The following is a 14,543-nucleotide window of genomic DNA, read 5'->3' as shown; positions in this document are numbered from 1 at the left end:
CTTATTTCTCACCAATCACAGCCATTATAAAGCCAGGCCAAAGCATCCAACTCCTTTTGGTACAGTTACCATATTGGTAAATTAATAAAAAGGACGCTATGGTTGAACAAGACTTCGCCAGAATGTCGCCAGAGCTGGGAATATAAGCACATTTAGATTTTTTAGGCTCTAAGCTTAAAGGGTCACTAAAGGAAAACATTTTTTTTGCTGAAATGACTGTTTACAGGGTATAGAGACATAAAAGTTAAAGCGGTGGTTCACCCTCCTTAACAACAGTATAGCATTAAATTTGGCATAGTAGCGCGAGCTACAGTATGCCTGTCTGTATTTTTTTTATCCCCGTACTCACAGTGCTATTGTACATTGAAGATTCCGTCTGCCGCGGGGAATGGGCGTTCCTATGGAGAGAGAGAAGGTGATTGACGGCCGGCTCTGGCACGTCACGCTCCCCGAAGACAGCCGGAGTAAGTCTCGGCTCTTCACGGCGCCTGCGCACAGGCTATGCGCAGGCGCCGTGAAGAGCCAAGCCTATTTCGGCTATTTCCGGAGAAGCGTGACGTGCCAGGGCCGGCCATCAATCACCTTCTCTCTCCATAGGAACGCCCATTCCCCAGAATCTTCAATTTACAATAGCACAGTGAGTACGGGGATAAAAAAATACAGACAGGCATACTGTAGCTCGCACTACTATGCCGATTTTAATGCTAGAGGAAAAAAAAAAATTAAAATTTATATAGGGTGAACCCCCGCTTTAACGGATTCCTTTTAAAAATTATTAAAAATAGATTAAATTCAATCATATAATGTGCCTCTAGTTTCACTTTCGGTTTTAAACTGGTTTCATGTTTCTGTGAAGTAAAGAGACCCACAGAACAAAAACAAACAAATCCAGGGCAGTGTTTTGTTTTTAAAATGAATCTGATTGGTTCTGTTAAGTTTAAGACACACAGTAATGACAGCTTAGACCACCGTGAAAAGCTCCCAGTATGATGCTTATAAGGAGCCAGACAACCAGGAAGTGTGGAGATCACAGCAGAATTACAGCTACTTCAAAGCAAAAACAAACAATGAGGACATGAAACCAGTACTGCAGTAAGGTAAAGGAAGCTATTTAGCTAAAAAAAAAAATATTCCTTTAGTGATCCTTTAAAGCGGGGGTTCACCCTAAAAACAATTTTCTAACATTACATTGAGCTCAGGTCTCGACATTGACAGTATGCCAAATTTTTATTTTTTTTGCTGTACATACTTCGTAAAGCTATTTTCTTAGCTTCCTATTAGTTCCTATGCAGCAGTTAGTGATTGACGTGATGACAAAAAATAACCCCCCCCCCCCGGTCGCATAACGAGCGTCACGAGTTCCCTAAAGAAGCCGAACGTCGGTGCGCAGGCGCCGTATATCGCCGACTCGACGCTCGGCTTCTTTCGGCAACTCGTGCCGCTCCTTATGCGACGGGGGGGGGTGTAGTTTTTGTCATTAAAGCGGTGGTTCACCCACAATAACAACATTTTAGCATTAAATTAAGCAAAGTAGCGCAAGCTACAGTATGCCTTTATTTATTTTTTTTGCCCCGTACTCACTGTGCAATCGTATATTGAAGATTCCGACTCCCCGCGGGGAATGGGCGTTCCTATCCAGAGGGAAGATGATTGATGGCCGGCTATGGCACGTCACGCTCCCCGAAGATAGCCGGAGTAGGTCTCGGCTCTTCACGGCGCCTGCGCACAGACTATGCACAGGCGCCTTGAAGAGCCAAGTCCTATTTCGGCTATTTCCGGAGAAGCGTGACGCGCCAGAGCCGGCCGTCAATCATCTTCCCTCTGGATAGGAACGCCCATTCCACGCGGGGAGTCGAAATCTTTACTATAGGATTGCACAGTGAGTACGGGGCAAAAATAAATAAAGGCATACTGTAGCTCGCGCTACTATGCTTAATTTAATGCTAGAAAAAAAAAAATTTATAGGGTGAACTCCCTCTTTAAGTCAATCACGAACTGCTGCATAGGAGCGCCCACACCCGCGGGATTCACTACCCGGAAGCCGGCTAGGAAAATAGCTTTACGAGGCATGTACGGCAAAAAAATTGTTTTTAGGGTGAACCCCCGCTTTAATAATAATTGTTAGATATCTATAATATTCTAAAAACATCTAAATGCACAAGACATAAAGGCGAACAGAAAAAAATAAATACAAATTTGGTTTGCCAGCAGATGTAGAAAACAAACCGAAAGGGCTGGGTGACAGACCAAAGATTGTACCAATTAATTAAAGACTACAAGTGATGAGATCCTAGACGAACAAGTATCTGCTTGTGTTCAGTCTATCACAAAGAAGGCGTTCACCCTTTCAGTGCCAGCCAAGCAAAGCTGACAATCACGCCATTTAGGTTTCAGGTACAATGCGCGTTAGATCCAGACAACCCAAGCCTGCAAAATACCCCAATATATCCCCCACAGTATACAAACACTGGATGACAATAACAGACAATGACAGATCCAGCTAGCAAGAGGCACGCACAGCGATGACAACACAGCCTGCTAGAGGCTTACACAGGTGGCAGGTACCTTAGATCTGCTGCCAGGACAATAAATCCTCAACTAAAGGTGACTAGGGAAAGGTAGAAGAGAGGCTCTAGACACAGATCATCAGCCAATATAAAAAAGAAAAATCACTATTTGGCTTGGGTACATCAGCTCCACAAAACGAGGCCCCTCTACCAGTAGTAGAGGTCAGCCAAATTGAGAGGTTCATATGTGGTTGAGCCAATAAGAATGGCAAAAACAAAAAAAACACACACACATCTTATGCCGCATACACACGATCGGACATTCCGACAACAAAACCGTGGATTTTTTTTTCCGACGGAATGTTGGCTCAAACTTGTCTTGCGTACACACGGTCACACAAATATTGTTGGAAATTCCGAATGCGAAGAACGCGATCACGTACAACACTACGACTAGCCAAGAAAAATTAAGTTCAATGATTCCGAGCATGCGTCAAATTGATTCCGAGCATGCATAGGATTATTGTGCATCGGAATTGCATACAGACGATCGGAATTTCCGACAAGAACTTTTGTTGTCGAAAGAATTGAGAACCAGCTCTCAAACATTTGTTGTCGGAAGAATTGAGAACCAGCTCTCAAACATTTGTTGTCGGAAGAATTGAGAACCAGCTCTCAAACATTTGTGGTCGGGAATTCCGACAGCAAACGTCCGATGGAGCCTACACACGGTCGGATTTTCCCACGACAAGCTTACATCGAACATTTGTTGTCGGAAATTCCAACCGTGTGTGTACGCGGCTTTAGGATTCCAAAATCTCCAATTGTTTCTGCTAGTAACAATAGGATAGCAAAAGGCATCCAATGCAATTTCAAGGGCCAAAAATGTCCCCAGTCACCTGGGCTTGAACACTGGATGTAACCGCAAGCACACAATAACAGTTCTAACCAGCAAGTGGCAAGTACAGCGATGACAACACAGCCTGCTACAGGCTTACACAGGTGGCAGGTACCTTGGATCTGCTGCCAGGACAATAAATCCCTAAGGCTTCATTCACACTTGGCGGACTCCGTCGCTACGGAGTCCGCCTGCTCCCGTCGGCTCAGCGGGAGATCAGTCCGCAGATCTCCGCTGAGCCGACGATGACAAGCTCCTCTCTGCTCACTGAGCGGGGAGGGGCTTGTCGGGCACCGCTGTCCTCCTATGGAGCGATCTGATGAAAACGGACAGCATGTCCGTTTTCATCAGATCTTACGCGATCTGATCCGCATGGACGGATGGGGACGTGGCCCCCATACGTCTGTTTTTAGCGGGTCGGATGTCAGCGGACATGTCTCCGCTGACATCCGACGCTCCATAGCGATGCATGGAGCGGCCGTTCAGGTCCGCCAACAGACGGACCCGAACGGCCAAGTGTGAATGAGGCCTAACAAGCATTGGACTAGATCTAACACACCAGGGAGAGAGTCAAGGCTTCCTCATACCTAGCGCCCTGCCACAACCAGATCCCAGTAACAGAGCTTTGTAAAACCATCCCTACCATAACCAGATCCCAGTAACAGAGCTTCGTAAAGCCACCTCTGCCATAACCGTATCCCAGTAACACCAGAGCTTTGTAAAACCATCCCTACCATAACCAGATCCCAGTAACAGAGCTTCGTAAAGCCACCTCTGCCATAACCGGATCCCAGTAACACCAGAGCTTTGTAAAACCATCCCTACCATAACCAGATCCCAGTAACAGAGCTTTGTAAAGCCACCCCCGCCACATCCGGGTCCCAGTAACACCAGAGCTTCGTAAAACCATCCCTACCATAACCGGATCCCAGTACCACCACCAGAGCTTCGTAAAACCATCCCTACCATAACCGGATCCCAGTAACAGAGCTTTGTAAAGCCACCTCTGCCACATCCGGGTCCCAGTAACACCAGAGCTTTGTAAAGTCATCCCTACCATAACCAGATCCCAGTACCACCACCAGAGCTTTGTCAAGTCATTCCTGCCACAGATATCATTAAAACCAGAGCTTTGTAAAGCCATCCCTGCCATAACCGGATCCCAGTAAAACTAAAACTTTGTAAAGCCACCCCCGTGCCACAACCAGATCCTAGAAACACCAGAGCTTCGTAAAACCACCCCTGCCACAACCAGATCCAAGTTACATCAGAGCTTCATAAAGTCATCCCTGCAACAGATCCCAGTAACACCAGAGCTCTGTAAAGCTGTCCCTGCAACAACCAGATCCCAAAAACACTAGAGCTTCATAAAGCCACTCCTGCCACAACCGGATGGGAGTAACACCAGAGCTTCGTAAAGGCACCCCTGCCACAACCAGATCCAAGTTACACCAGGGTTTCATAAAGCCACCCCTGCCACAACTGGATACCAGTAACACCAGAGCTTCGTAAATCCATCCCTACCACAACCAGATCCCAGTAACACCAGGGTTTCATAAAGTCATCCCTGCTGAAGATCCGAGCAACACCAGAGCTCTGTAAAGCCGTCCCTGCTCCATCCAGATCCCAGTAACGCCAGAGCTTCATAAAGCCGTCCCTGCATAAACTGGATCCCAGTAACACTAGAGCTCCGTAAAAGCTGTCACCACTAAAATGACAGACTGTCAGTTGTTAAAATGAATCCGAGAGATGATCCAGGATTTACAGGTCCAGTTATACGGGTAATGTGGGAACATAATACAATAAACGTACCAAAGAAAAAAAATGGAATTAGTGTGACGCAAGAATAATCCAATAACCTACTCAAGTGAAAGCCATACATGGAAGGACCTCGTTCTAAACACCAGGAATCCAGTTAGTGACAGACACAGCAGGATCTAATAGCATGATTCTGCCAATGATGGATGTGGAGGCTGAAGGAGAGCCACAAGCTGCTAATCAATGTGACAGATGTCAGATCTCTCACTGAAACACATTTTATCTTGCACTAAAGTACTAAAGCCCCATTTTTAAACACATTTGTATTAATCTGTGCAGTAAAGTAAAAGATTTCTTGCCATTCGGTAACGGCATCCTTCGTCGTCCTGTCCACAGCGTTCCCCAACTTCTGGTCGGGTAGCGCAAACCAATAATTTCTAAACGCTGGAATACATTCATGGAAATGACATTTCTCATTGTGCCTTGTACCGGCGCGCAGCTTTTCAGAAAGTTTTGCCGATCTGAAGACCCTGCCGGTCAGCCGCTTCCTCTGGAGGAGAGGCAATTTTTTGGGGGGGATTTTGTTTCCCCATCTCTGGCTGCCTGTCAGCATAGCAGATCGCCCTGTATGCCGATCAGGGGAGCGCGCAAGAAAGGGGGGCTCCAGTAAGACTCCCTGGAAAAAGGAGCCACCCCATGACAGAAAGAAGCGGCATCCATTGTAAAGAGTTTTATAAACATGTAAAATACCTAAAAAAAATAATTATGTTTTAATATCACTATAAAATATTCATATGACAAAAATAAAAGAAAGTAACAAGTAATTCAGGAGGAATAAAACAGGTGACCATGTGACACATACCAAGACGTAGAGAATTTGAAAGTTATGGAGGCAATATGGACTTTCAAGGTACCGTATAGACTTACACACTAATGGCTAGATTCACAAAGAGTTACGCCGGCGTATCAGAAGATACGCCGTCGTAACTCGGAATCTAAGCCGTCGTACATTTAAGTGTATTCTCAAAACTGACATACACTTAAACCTAGCTAAGATAAGACGGCCTGCGCCGTAGTTTCTTAGCTGTCTAGTTCCGCCGGCCGCTAGGGGCGTGAACGCTGATTTACGCCTAGAATGCGTAAATCAGCGAGATACGCCGATTCACGAACGTACGCTTGCCCGTCGCAGTAAAGATACGCAGTTTACGTAAGGCGATTTCCCGGCGTAAAGTTAGTCGAACAAATAGCTGGACTAGTCAATGTTAAGTATGGCCGTCGTTCCCGCGTCGAAATTTGAAAAATTTACGTTGTTTGCTCAAGTCGTCCGTGAATGGGGCTGGACGTAATTTACGTTCACGTCAGAACCAATACGTCCTTGCGGCGTACTTTGGAGCAATGCACACTGGGATATGTCCAAATGTCGTAAAAAACATCAATCACGTTGGGTCACGAGTAATTTACATAAAACACGCCCCCCTCATTCTCATTTGAATTAGGCGCGCTTACGCCGGCCCATTCACGCTACGCCGCCGTAACTTAGGAGGCAAGTGCTTTGTGAATACAGCACTTGCCTCTCTGACTTACGGCGGCGTAGCGTAAATACGATACGCTACGCCGCCTCAAAGATGCGCCCAGCTACCTGAATCTAGCTATAAGGTTACAAAAATATTAAATTTATTATACAAAAACATATATCATTAACCTTTTCGCGCCCGCGCTATAGACAAAAGACATCGCAGCGCTCATTTGCCGGGTGGACGTCCATGGACGTCCTCTTGTTTACCTCCGCGATGCGCGCCGCCGCCGGCGCGCTTTGTGGAAGAGCTGTGCCCGCTGTGTCACGTGGGTGCCGATGCACGTCCCTGGCGGCCGCCATGTCCGTCAGGTACCCGTGATCGGCAGTCACAGAGCAGGGACGTGGATCTCTGTGTGTGTAAACACAGAGATCCACGTCCTGTCAGGGAGAGAGGAGACTGATGCTGTGTCCCTTGTACATAGGGACACAGATCGGTCCCCTCCCCCAGTCAGCCCCCACAGTAAGAATCACTCCCAGGGAACACATTAACCCCTTGATCGCCCCTACAGGTTAACCCCTTCCCTGCCAGTCACATTTATAGCACTGATCGCTGTATAAATGACAATGGTCACAAAAATGTGTCAAAAGTGTCCGCCACAATATTGCCGCCATTACTAGTTAAAAAAAAGTCATAAAACTATCCCCTATTTTGTAGACGCTATAACTTTTGTGCAAACCAATCAATAAACGATTATTGCGATTTTTTTTTTTACCAAAAACATGTAGAAGAATACGTATCGGCCTAAACTGAGGGAAAAATATGTTTTTTTATATATTTTTGGGGAATTTTTATTATAGCAAACAATATTGTTTTTTTTCAAAATTGTCGCTCTATTTTTGTTTATAGCTCAAAAAATAAAAACTGCAGAGGTGATCAAATACCACCAAAAGAAAGCTCTATTTGTGGGGAAAAAAAGAAAGGGCGATTTTGTTTGGGAGCCACGTCGCACGATGGAGTGACATGAATATAGGGGGGGGTCTATGGAGTGACATGAATATAGGGGGATCTATGGAGTGACATGAATATAGGGGGGATCTATGGAGTGACATGAATATAGGGGGATCTATGGAGTGACATAAATATAGGGGGGGTCTATGGAGTGACATGAATATAGGGGGGATCTATGGAGTGACATGAATATAGGGGGGATCTATGGAGTGACATGAATATAGGGGGGGGATCTATGGAGTGACATGAATATAGGGGGGGGGGGGTCTATGGAGTGACATGAATATAGGGGGGGGGGGTCTATGGAGTGACATGAATATAGGGGGGGGGGGGGTCTATGGAGTGACATGAATATAGGGGGGGGGGGTCTATGGAGTGACATGAATATAGGGGGGGATCTATGGAGTGACATGAATATAGGGGGGATCTATGGAGTGACATGAATATAGGGGGAGATCTATGGAGTGACATGAATATAGGGGGGGGGGGGTCTATGGAGTGACATGAATATAGGGGGGGGAGATCTATGGAGTGACATGAATATAGGGGGGGATCTATGGAGTGACATGAATATAGGGGGGATCTATGGAGTGACATGAATATAGGGGGGATCTATGGAGTGACATGAATATAGGGGGGGATCTATGGAGTGACATGAATATAGGGGGGGATCTATGGAGTGACATGAATATAGGGGGGGGGGTCTATGGAGTGACATGAATATAGGGGGGGGGGTCTATGGAGTGACATGAATATAGGGGGGGGGGTCTATGGAGTGACATGAATATAGGGGGGGATCTATGGAGTGGCATGAATATAGGGGGGGGGAGATCTATGGAGTGACATGAATATAGGGGGGGGGGTCTATGGAGTGACATGAATATAGGGGGGGGAGATCTATGGAGTGACATGAATATAGGGGGGGAGATCTATGGAGTGACATGAATATAGGGGGGGAGATCTATGGAGTGACATGAATATAGGGGGGGAGATCTATGGAGTGACATGAATATAGGGGGGGAGATCTATGGAGTGACATGAATATAGGGGGGGAGATCTATGGAGTGACATGAATATAGGGGGGGAGATCTATGGAGTGACATGAATATAGGGGGGGGATCTATGGAGTGACATGAATATAGGGGGGGAGATCTATGGAGTGACATGAATATAGGGGGGGAGATCTATGGAGTGACATGAATATAGGGGGGGAGATCTATGGAGTGACATGAATATAGGGGAGATCTATGGAGTGACATGAATATAGGGGGGAGATCTATGGAGTGACATGAATATAGGGGGGAGATCTATGGAGTGACATGAATATAGGGGGGAGATCTATGGAGTGACATGAATACAGGGGGGGATCTATGGAGTGACATGAATATAGGGGGGATCTATGGAGTGACATGAATATAGGGGGGATCTATGGAGTGACATGAATATAGGGGGGGGATCTATGGAGTGACATGAATATAGGGGGGGAGATCTATGGAGTGACATGAATATAGGGGGGAGATCTATGGAGTGACATGAATATAGGGGGAGATCTATGGAGTGACATGAATATAGGGGGGGGAGATCTATGGAGTGACATGAATATAGGGGGGAGATCTATGGAGTGACATGAATATAGGGGGGATCTATGGAGTGACATGAATATAGGGGGGATCTATGGAGTGACATGAATATAGGGGGGAGATCTATGGAGTGACATGAATATAGGAGGGGATCTATGGAGTGACATGAATATAGGGGGGATCTATGGAGTGACATGAATATAGGGGGGATCTATGGAGTGACATGAATATAGGGGGGATCTATGGAGTGACATGAATATAGGGGGGGATCTATGGAGTGACATGAATATAGAGGGGATCTATGGAGTGACATGAATATAGAGGGGATCTATGGAGTGACATGAATATAGGGGGATCTATGGAGTGACATGAATATAGGGGGATCTATGGAGTGACATGAATATAGGGGGAGATCTATGGAGTGACACGAATATAGGGGGGGATCTATGGAGTGACATGAATATAGGGGGGATCTATGGAGTGACATGAATATAGGGGGAGATCTATGGAGTGACACGAATATAGGGGGGGGATCTATGGAGTGACATGAATATAGGGGGGGGGATCTATGGAGTATCTATATAGTGACAATAATACAGGGGGAGATCTATGGAGTGATCTGTATAGTGACATGAATAAGGGGGAGATCTATGGAGTGACATGAATAAGGGGGAGATCTATGGAGTGACATGAATATAGGGGGGGAGATCTATGGAGTGACATGAATATAGGGGGGAGATCTATGGAGTGACATGAATATAGGGGAGATCTATGGAGTGACATGAATATAGGGGGGGAGATCTATGGAGTGACATGAATATAGGGGGGAGATCTATGGAGTGACATGAATACAGGGGGGGATCTATGGAGTGACATGAATATAGGGGGGAGATCTATGGAGTGACATGAATACAGGGGGGGATCTATGGAGTGACATGAATATAGGGGGGAGATCTATGGAGTGACATGAATATAGGGGGGGGATCTATGGAGTGACATGAATAAGGGGGAGATCTATGGAGTGACATGAATATAGGGGGGGAGATCTATGGAGTGACATGAATATAGGGGGGGAGATCTATGGAGTGACATGAATATAGGGGGGGATCTATGGAGTGACATGAATATAGGGGGGGAGATCTATGGAGTGACATGAATATAGGGGGGAGATCTATGGAGTGACATGAATATAGGGGGGAGATCTATGGAGTGACATGAATAAGGGGGAGATCTATGGAGTGACATGAATATAGGGGGGGAGATCTATGGAGTGACATGAATATAGGGGGGATCTATGGAGTGACATGAATATAGGGGGGGAGATCTATGGAGTGACATGAATATAGGGGGGAGATCTATGGAGTGACATGAATATAGGGGGGAGATCTATGGAGTGACATGAATATAGGGGGGGAGATCTATGGAGTGACATGAATATAGGGGGGAGATCTATGGAGTGACATGAATATAGGGGGGATCTATGGAGTGACATGAATATAGGAGGGGATCTATGGAGTGACATGAATATAGGGGGGGAGATCTATGGAGTGACATGAATATAGGGGGGATCTATGGAGTGACATGAATACAGGGGGAGATCTATGGAGTGACATGAATATAGGGGGGGGATCTATGGAGTGATCTGTATAGTGACATGAATATAGGGAGATCTATGGAGGATCTATATAGTGACATGCATACAGGGGGATCTATGGAGTGATCTGTATAATGACATGAATATAGGGGGGGATCTATGGAGTGACATGAATATAGGGGGGGAGATCTATGGAGTGACATGAATATAGGGTGGGAGATCTATGGAGTGACATGAATATAGGGGGGATCTATGGAGTGACATGAATATAGGGGGGGATCTATGGAGTGACATGAATATAGGGGGGGATCTATGGAGTGACATGAATATAGGGGGGGGATCTATGGAGTGATCTGTATAGTGACATGCATACAGGGGGATCTATGGAGTGATCTGTATAATGACATGAATATAGGGGGGAGATCTATGGAGTGACAAACAGAGAAGATCCACAGGTGATCTATGAAGTGACAGGTATTGAGCGATCTATGGGGGGGAGGGGTCTCTCCAGTGACACTCAGAAGAGATCTACAGGTGATCCTCTCAGTGACGGGAAGACGGAGGAGGGGGGGTGGGGGGGATTAAACCCACTGACACACACACGGGTGATCCGGACACCCCGCACACTAAACACCGGTAAGTGCCCTCCGTTCCCGGGACTCCCCTCCTCACCTCAGCTTCTCCCGGTGACTCCGAGCCGCCGCCTGCTGCCTGGCTCGGTGTCTCTCCGCTGACCTCTCACCCGGCCGCGCCTCGCTCTCACTCCGCGGTTGCTAAGGCAGTGAATGCTCGGGAATGCTGGGAAGAATCGTGACGTCAGACTGAGCCTCCCGGGGCCACGCCTATCACCCCTCCTTCTCCGTCTTGAAGCCTCGCTGGGAGCGACCAAAGGGGCGGAGACGGGAGGGGGGGGGGCGAGCTGAGGGAAGCGGTGCAGCTATTGGAGGAGACGGGAAGTGAGGAAGTGGAGGGAGGGGCTAAGACTGGTGGAGATGAGGGGAAAAAAGGCGGGAGGAGGAGCTGAGGAGATGACTGACAGAGAAATAAAACAGACTGAAGTAATAAATAAAAGATTTGTCTGCCGAGGAGAAAAAAGTTCCTGCCAAATAAAGCTCTTTCCAAATACTCATTGTACTCGTATCCTTATATTATTATATCTTTATTGCACACATCATGTTGTTATGGAAATCACCTCAAACCCCCCCCCCCCCCTAATAATTATGCATCTTCAGAAAGCGGAGGCCCTGGAGAATAAAATGGTGACAGTTGCAATTTTTTTTTGTGCCCAGCTGTTTATTAACCACTTCAGCTCTGGAATATTTAACCCCATACGGCACGGCGTTACTTTACCTGACAATTGTGCGGTCGTGCGATCACACTCGTGAAATTGAAATCATGTACAGGTACGTGATTTCGTGCTGAAGGGCCGCCCTGCCGCAGTACATATACATGGGGGCGGCCCGCAAGCGGTTAAATGCCTGTACAGCTTGTATAACGGTGTCAATTTGCTGTCCCCTCAAAAGAACTCAACACACAGCCATTAATGTCTAAACCGCTGGCAACAAAAGTGAGTACACCCCTAAGTGAAAATTTCCAAATTGGGCCAATTAGCCATTTTCCCTCCCCGGTGTCATGTGACTCATTAGTGTTACAAGGTCTCAGGTGTGAATGGGGAGCAGTTGTGTTAAATTTGATAAAAAAAATGATAAAAAATTTGTTTGGGTACAATGTAGCATGGCCACGCAACTGTCATTCAAATTGTGACAGCGCTCTAACACGCCATGGGGGGTTTTCCATGACGCGTTAGAGGGGGCGGGGTCACCCGCTTTCAGCGCTGTCACAATGAATGACAGTTGCGTGGTCATGCTACACTGTACCCAAACTATTTTTTTATCATTTTTTCCCCACCAATAGAGATTTCTTTTGGTGGTATTTGATCACCTCTGTGATTTTATTTTTTTGCGCAACAAATAAAAAAAGACTGAAAATATTGAGAATTTTTTTTTCTTTGTTTCTGTTAATTTTTTTTTGTAAATAAGTACGTTTTCTTCTTCAATGACGGGCACTGATAAGGCGGCACTAATGAGGTGGCACCAATGAGGTGGCACTGATGATGGGCACTGATAGGCAGCACTGATGGGAACTGATAGGTGGCACTGGTATGTGGCACTGATGGGCACTCATAGGCGGCACTGATGGGCACTCATAGGCGGCACTGATGGGTACTTATGGGTGGCACTGATGGGTACTTATGGGTGGCACTGATAGGTGGCACGGATAGGCACTGATGGGTGGGCACTGGAGGTGGCACTGATGGACACTGATGGGTGGCATTGCTGGGCATCACTTATCTGGTCCATAATGTTGCCAGTCAGTGCGCATTTGTGGGCACTGATTGGCATATATTGGGCATATTTTTACATATGTGGATGGCCATGGGGTACGTACCTCGCTATCCACATGTTGGGGGCTTTCCTGGTGGTCCAATGTGGGCATCCGCGGGGGGGCTGCACTGATAAACAATCAGCGCATACCCCCCCTGTCAGGAGAGCCGCCGATCGGCTCTCCTCTACTCATGTCTGTCAGACGCAAGTGAGGAAAAGCCGATCAACGTCTCTTCCTGTTTACATCGTGATCAGCCATGATTGGACACGGCTGATCACATGGTAAAGAGCCTCCGTCAGTGTAGTGATCAGGATAACTGAACCACCGCCCGGCCGTCATTTTGATATAGGCCGGGTGTGAAGTGGTTAACAACGGTACCAGGTAACATACATGCAGTATAGGTACGGTATAGTCTCAGTACAGGGTAGATGTGGTTCAGATGCAGTAAAGGTTCAGTATACTGCTGTACAAGGTTGGTATAGATGTAGTCTAAGTTTAGAATGGGTGTGGTATGGATTGGGTACACCTGGTGTCCTGCTCTCAGCAGTAGCAGCAATGGGCAAATAGCCCTCTCCCCAGTCTCTGGGATGCTGCGGTGCCATCTCGCTGTAGAAAGGGGGGCCTCCTTGGTCTCTCCCTGAAAGCCTTCAGTGATCAATGGTGAGAAGCAGAGGGTAAGTAGATGCTCCAGTCTTCCTGTGGCAATGGTGGCCAAGAAGTTCCCCTAACCTCGTTCCAAGGTAAGTATTTCATAGTGAGCTAGTATGCGGTGCATACTAGCTCATTATGGCTTTTGCTTTTCAGGGATGAAAAAAAAAAAAAAAAAACGGCTTGACTACCGCTTTAAATACAGAATATGTAAATCTGACGGACTGTTTACATGTTAAATTTTAAAAGCCACAGCAAATCTGCTGACCTTATGTAGCGCCCCCTTACTTTCAGTATGGGCACTACGCTAAAGTTAGTGGGGAATGGGAGAGTTATTTTGCTCCCATTCGCAATTTGCTAAATTGGGGCTGCTGTCCTTTCAGAACTGTCCTGTGGGCCAGTCTGCATTCCAGGGGTGCGATCCCACCCCTGGGCGACAGTTGGCGCTAGAGGGGTTCTGGCAGAGCCACTTTTCCCCAGCAGCCAATTAGAGGAGTTTTCCCTCGCTGGGCATGCTGGGGAGGGGTATATCTGTGACAGACGCCATTGATTTGTGTTTTTCTTCGCGGGGTCCCGGTTCCAGGTGCGGCATCCATCTTTAGGGTGCGCGCATCCATGGACCCCGCAGGCGTGGCCCACCTGGCCAAA

General features: G+C 46.9%; 1 protein-coding gene across 2 annotated transcripts in view; it reads right to left on the bottom strand.

Annotated features, from left to right (window-relative positions):
• The window catches only part of GNG12 (G protein subunit gamma 12), a 184,134-nt gene extending 172,462 nt beyond the window's left edge, over positions 1 to 11,672 (bottom strand). For both annotated transcript variants that reach the window (XM_040360734.1, XM_040360735.1), the window contains exon 1: positions 11,535 to 11,672. The gene's annotated coding sequence lies outside the window, so the exon portion shown is untranslated. The remainder of the gene's footprint in view (positions 1 to 11,534) is intronic.
• Positions 11,673 to 14,543: the final 2,871 nt, after the last annotated feature.

The sequence above is a fragment of the Rana temporaria genome, chromosome 7 (genome assembly GCF_905171775.1).
Source record: "Rana temporaria chromosome 7, aRanTem1.1, whole genome shotgun sequence".
Lineage (NCBI taxonomy): Eukaryota > Metazoa > Chordata > Amphibia > Anura > Ranidae > Rana > Rana temporaria.
The sequence above is the reverse complement of the archived record's forward strand: the minus strand, read 5'-3'. Positions and strand labels throughout refer to the sequence as shown.